Here is a 6,000-nt window from a genome sequence, read left to right as displayed (position 1 = left end):
AGACAGAGCATGAGTTTGTTAAGGGGAAGTCTTACAGAACAATTTGATTGGATACTGTGATGTGGTCACAAAGGAACTGAATAAAAAAAATAATTTTGATCTCATAAACAGTACTTATAAGGAAGTAAGTACCATATAATTATAATCTTATACATATAAGGAAGTAAGCAAACCCTTAGCCGTAATTATGAGAGTATCCTAGGACTCGGGGGAGGTCCCCACGAACTGGAGATGTGCAAATGTATTCCCAATTCACAAAGGGGAATCAAAGGGTGACATGAATAATTACAGACCAGTTAGTTTACTTTCTGTTCCTGGGAAAATAATGGAGTCACTAGTTAAAGATGCATTGCAGGATCATCTAGAGAAGGATTTCAGGCAAGCCTTTGATACTGTTGCATATGGAAGACTGCTGTACAAATTGGAGAGGGATGGCACTAAGATCAAGTTGCTACAATGTATAAAGGGATTGTTGAGTGGGAGATGGCAGAGAGTGATAATAAACTGACACTGCTCAACTTGGACTAATATTATTGGTCAAGTGCTCCAAAGTTCAGTGCTGGGCCCATTGTTGTTTTGTGTATTTATCAATGATATCGATGAAGGTATATCAGGCATGATGTCCAAGTTTGCAGATGATACAAAGGTTGGCAGGGTTGTGAATGACAGTAAAGACAGTATGCTACTTCAACAGGATCCAGAAAAGGTAGGCAGATGAGCTGAGAAGTGGCAACTGCAGTTTAACATTGACAAATGCAAAGTATGTACTGTATATGGGTAGCGGAAACCCAAAAGAAATGTAAAAATTGTGTGGAACTACACTCAGGGAGGTGGAGAATGAAAAAGACCTGGGGGTAATTGTACAGTCAGATTTCAAGTTCTGTGAGCAGTGCAGACGGGCTGCCGGAGCAAGTCATGAAGCTTTGTCAATGATATATAGGAACTTTGCTAGCAGAGATAAAGTGATTATCCCTTTGTATAAGGCAATGGTCAGGCCACACCTTGGGTACTGCATACAGATCTGGACGCTTCATTTTAGGAAGGATGTAGAGTTGCTAGAATGAATACGAGGAAGGGCAACAAGATTGGTGAGAGGAACAAAGGAGTGCTCTAACCAAGAGAGGCTTAAGTTCTGCAAACTGCAGTGTCTGTAGAAAAGGCACCTGCGAGGTGATCTGATTGATGTGTATAAGGCCTTGAATGGGTTGAGTAGGCTCAATTCTGATGGGATTCCTCCTCTTGTTCAGATTACAAACCTGAGGGGGCATAAATTCAAATTGAGGAAAGACAGTTATAGAATAGATATGTGAAAATTTGCCTTTAGTCAGTGGGTAGTTGATTACTGAAACAAACTTCCATCTGTTGTTGTGGAAGTTGATAGCTTAAATAAATTCAAGGAAGAACTAGACAAACGTTTAGAAGGAATAGATGTGTGAAATGTTTTTTTTTTTTTTTTTTTTGGCTGATGCTGTATAAGCCTGCTTCCTTGCATCACATGCCCCTACTATTACTACTTGGATTTTTTTTTATTATTATTATTATTAGCCATATGGTGCAAGGAAGCTTGAGGCTTATGCTGCACCAGCCAAAAAAAAAAAAAAATTCCCCGACTTACCCTGAGAGAGAGAGAGAGAGAGAGAGAGAGAGAGAGAGAGTGTGTGTGTGTCAGAAGTAGAAAGGAATCACCAAGAAAGAGAAGAATGATGATATCCAGCTCAGGACCCTGGGTTTGCCAAGCCCATACTCACCAGATGCAAGCCCCTGGGGTTGATTTTAGAAAAGCTTTTAATACTGTTGCACATGGAATATTACTGTACAAGTTGGAGCAGTATGGCATTAAGGGCAAGTTGCTACAATGGATAAAAGGATGGTTGAGTGGGAAAAGACAGAGTAGTAATCGATGGAAATGGCTTTTCGTGGACTAATGTTATTAGTGGAGTTGCACAGGGATCCATGTTGGGACTATTATTGTTTTCTGTATTTATCAATGATATTGATGAAGGTATATCATGCTTAATGTCCAAGTTTGCAGATATTACGAATTGGTAGGGTTGTTAATAACAGTAAGGATGGTATGTACTGCAACAGAATCTATAAAAGTTGAGCAGATGGGCTGAGAGGTGGCAACTGAAGTTTAACATTGACAAATGCAAAGTACTGATTATGGATAGCAGTAACCCCAGAGTAACATACCAACTGTGCAGTACTACATTCAGGGTAGTGGAGAATGAAAAAGACATGGGGATAATTGTGCAGTAAGATATGAAGTTTTCTGAGCAGTGCAGACAGGCTGCACAAGTAGCTCATGGGGTCTTGTTAATGATATATAGGAATTTTGCAATCAGGATAAGGAGGTGATTTTTCCCTTGTATAAGGCAATGGTCAGGCCGCACCTTGAGTACTGCATTTAGGTCTGGAGGCTTCATTTTAGAAAAGATGTTGAGTTACTAGAATGAGTACTGAGAAGGGCAACGAGATTAGTGAGTGGAACAAAGGGTTGCTGTTGAAAAATAGGCTTAAGTTCTGCAAATTGCAGCATCTGAAGACTAGGCACCTGCAAGGTGATTTAACTGAGGTGTATAAAGCCTTGAATGGTTTGAGCAAGCTCAATGCTGATGGGATTTTTCCTCTTGCTCATATTCCGCACCTGAGGGTAGATAAATTCAAATTGAGGAAAGATTTGCCTTTAGCCAGTGAGTGGTTGATTGCTGGAACAAACTTCCATCTGTCATTGTGGAAGTTGACAGCTTAAATAAATTCAAGGCTGAACTAGACAAACTTTTGAAGTCGATAGATGGGTGAAATGGCAAGGGTTTTTTTTTTTTTTTTTTTGGCTGATGCTATATAAGCTTGCTTTCTTGCATCATATGCCTCTACTAATGCTAATGCCAATGCTAATATTATATTACCCATCCATGTCAGTTAGGTGTATTGCCTTAGAATCTATGTCCTTCTTAATAAAGTGCATAACTGCCCTCCCCATCTTGTCTACACACATACTAACTGCATTCAAGTTCTGCATCCCTATTTTTTTTTTTTTATCTCAAGGCTCGCCTGGAACCCCAAGTCCCAAAGAGCCACCAAGTGCAGAGTTTCAAAGAATAGTGGTGCACTGGATCCACCTCCTTAATACACACGGGGTACATTCAAAAAGTTTATTGAGTGAACAGTTGTGCTTACTGACCTAATCACCTTCAAAGTACCTTCCTTCTATGCACGCACACATTCTTGTTCCATCGATCTTCCTAACTTTTGAAATATTCTATAATATTGTGTATTTTAGCACACATAGGATCACTTTGGCATTTTCTTTGATATCATACACTGCAAAGCTCCATTTTCAGTTTAGGGAATGGCCGAAAGTCGGATAGTGCAAGGTGAGCAGAGCAGGTTGCTGCACAACTGTGATTTTTTTCGCAGCCAAGAACTGCTGAACTGCCATATGACTGTGTGCATTGTCATGTTTCAGGATTCAGCCATCCTTCCATTTTTGAGGTCATCTTTGCCTCACATTCTCAAGAAATGTGTCAAATCATCAATAGAAAATAGCAGTAATACTTCTCCCCTCAATTCAAATATTCATTGTGCACTATGTCCTCATTGTTTAAAAAAATTATCGGCATGACTCTGACATGGAATTTTGTTGCATGAGACTCCTTGAGACATTTTTGTGTGCCATTCGGATGACTCTGCCTTGGTCTCGGGGTCATAGGCAAACACCCAAATCTCATCCCCAATGACCAAATTTTTTTCTTAGGAATCTCAGATCTTGCACAGATTTTTCAAACATATCATACAATGGCTTTCCTGCAGTCTCTTTGATCATCCAACAGCATGGAACAAACTTTGCACACACAATGCATCCTTAAATCTTGCTTCAGAATTGTGTATCCTGAAACTAGAGAAAGTCCAACCCTTAGTGAACAATCTCAACAAACAGTCAGTTGCATATTATTTTGCACAAATTCTTTCACTTTTGTGATATTTTTGTTGTTTCATGATATTGAAGGGCATCCACTGTGAGGTTCATCTTCCAGTGTTTCCTGTCCATTTTTAAATGAAACCACTTATAAACTGCTGTTTTCTTCAAAGGATCATCTCCACAAACTTTCTATAATGCTACAAGTTCTTAAAACTTGGGAAAAGTGCAGCATCTCTGTGTACTTTTCCCAAGTTTAAAGAAAAACTTGGTGTTAGCATGCTGTTCAAACTGCGATATATCGCAATTAATCAACTGTGATGCACGAGTGAAGTGGTCAAGCTAGTTCCCACTTGGCATGCATGCACACCAAGGTCAGTGCCCCACGAAACCATACAGCCATAGTGCAAACCATTTAAATAACCGGTGTGATTCCAGAAATTTTTTGAATCTAGTACTACTTTTTTTTGTCATGAAGACTACAGCAGCTTTGTAATACTCACCACACCTTGCTTTCTTTCCAGGCTGGTGCATATCCCAATAGAAGCACTAAAAAATAAATTTTGCATCTGCTTATGGCTGACATTAGTCTTATAGTCTGTCCCCCACCCAAAAAAAACAAGTAAATTTCCAGCACACCTAACACTGCCGCAATAACATCAGTAAAAATTCTTGCCCCTCTTCTATTTGTGTATCTCATCCCTGTTAAAATGGTTCCTTCTGTTAGCACACACACACACTGGCCATTCTGAGAAAAATTCTACCCCAGGAAAATTGCACAATCTCTCCAACACACCTTTCTGTCCATAATATACAGATTGACAAGGATCATCTCCACAAACTTTCTATAATGCTACAAGTTCTTAAAACTTGGGAAAAGTGCAGCATCTCTGTGTACTTTTCCCAAGTTTAAAGAAAAACTTGGTGTTAGCATGCTGTTCAAACTGCGATATATCGCAATTAATCAACTGTGATGCACGAGTGAAGTGGTCAAGCTAGTTCCCACTTGGCATGCATGCACACCAAGGTCAGTGCCCCACGAAACCATACAGCCATAGTGCAAACCATTTAAATAACCGGTGTGATTCCAGAAATTTTTTGAATCTAGTACTACTTTTTTTGTCATGAAGACTACAGCAGCTTTGTAATACTCACCACACCTTGCTTTCTTTCCAGGCTGGTGCATATCCCAATAGAAGCACTAAAAAATAAATTTTGCATCTGCTTATGGCTGACATTAATCTTATAGTCTGTCCCCCACCCAAAAAAAACAAGTAAATTTCCAGCACACCTAACACTGCCGCAATAACATCAGTAAAAATTCTTGCCCCTCTTCTATTTGTGTATCTCATCCCTGTTAAAATGGTTCCTTCTGTTAGCACACACACACTGGCCATTCTGAGAAAAATTCTACCCCAGGAAAATTGCACAATCTCTCCAACACACCTTTCTGTCCATAATATACAGATTGACAAGGCTCTCATCTAATTTCTTTTTGTAACAGACTAAAGAAAGTATACAAAGAAGGAAACTGCTGATATAAGCAATGTCAAAAGGTAGCAGAAACATTACAAAGACTATGTAGTTGATATTACAGAAACATTATAAAGACTATGCAGTTTACAAACATTTAGAACAAATGGATGGGTAAAATGGGAAGAGTTTTAACATTGACAAATGCAAAGTACTGCATATGAGTAGAAGTAACCCCAGATAAATGTACCAACTGTGCTCTACTATAGAGTATGGTAGAGAATGAAAAAGACCTGGGGATAATTATGCAGATATGAAGTTTTCTCACTGAGGCTGCCAGAGCAGGCCGTGGTGTCTTGTCAAAGACATACAGGAATTTTGCTAGTAGGGATAAGGAGGTGATTATCCCTTTGTATAAGGCAATGGTCAGATCACACCTTGAGTACTGCATACAGGTCAGGAAGCCTCATTTTAGGAAGAATGTAGAGTTGCTAGAATGAGTACAGAGAAGGGCAACAAGGGGGATCTGCTTACCAAGAAAGGCTTAAATTCTGCAAACTGCAGCGTCTAGAGACTAGGCATGTGCAAGATAATCTGATTGAGGTATA

Source organism: Mastigoproctus giganteus, chromosome 6, assembly GCF_048544385.1.
Source record: "Mastigoproctus giganteus isolate SK-2022 chromosome 6, ASM4854438v1, whole genome shotgun sequence".
In the NCBI taxonomy this organism is placed as follows: Eukaryota; Metazoa; Arthropoda; class Arachnida; order Uropygi; family Thelyphonidae; genus Mastigoproctus; species Mastigoproctus giganteus.
This window is presented reverse-complemented; position numbering follows the sequence as displayed.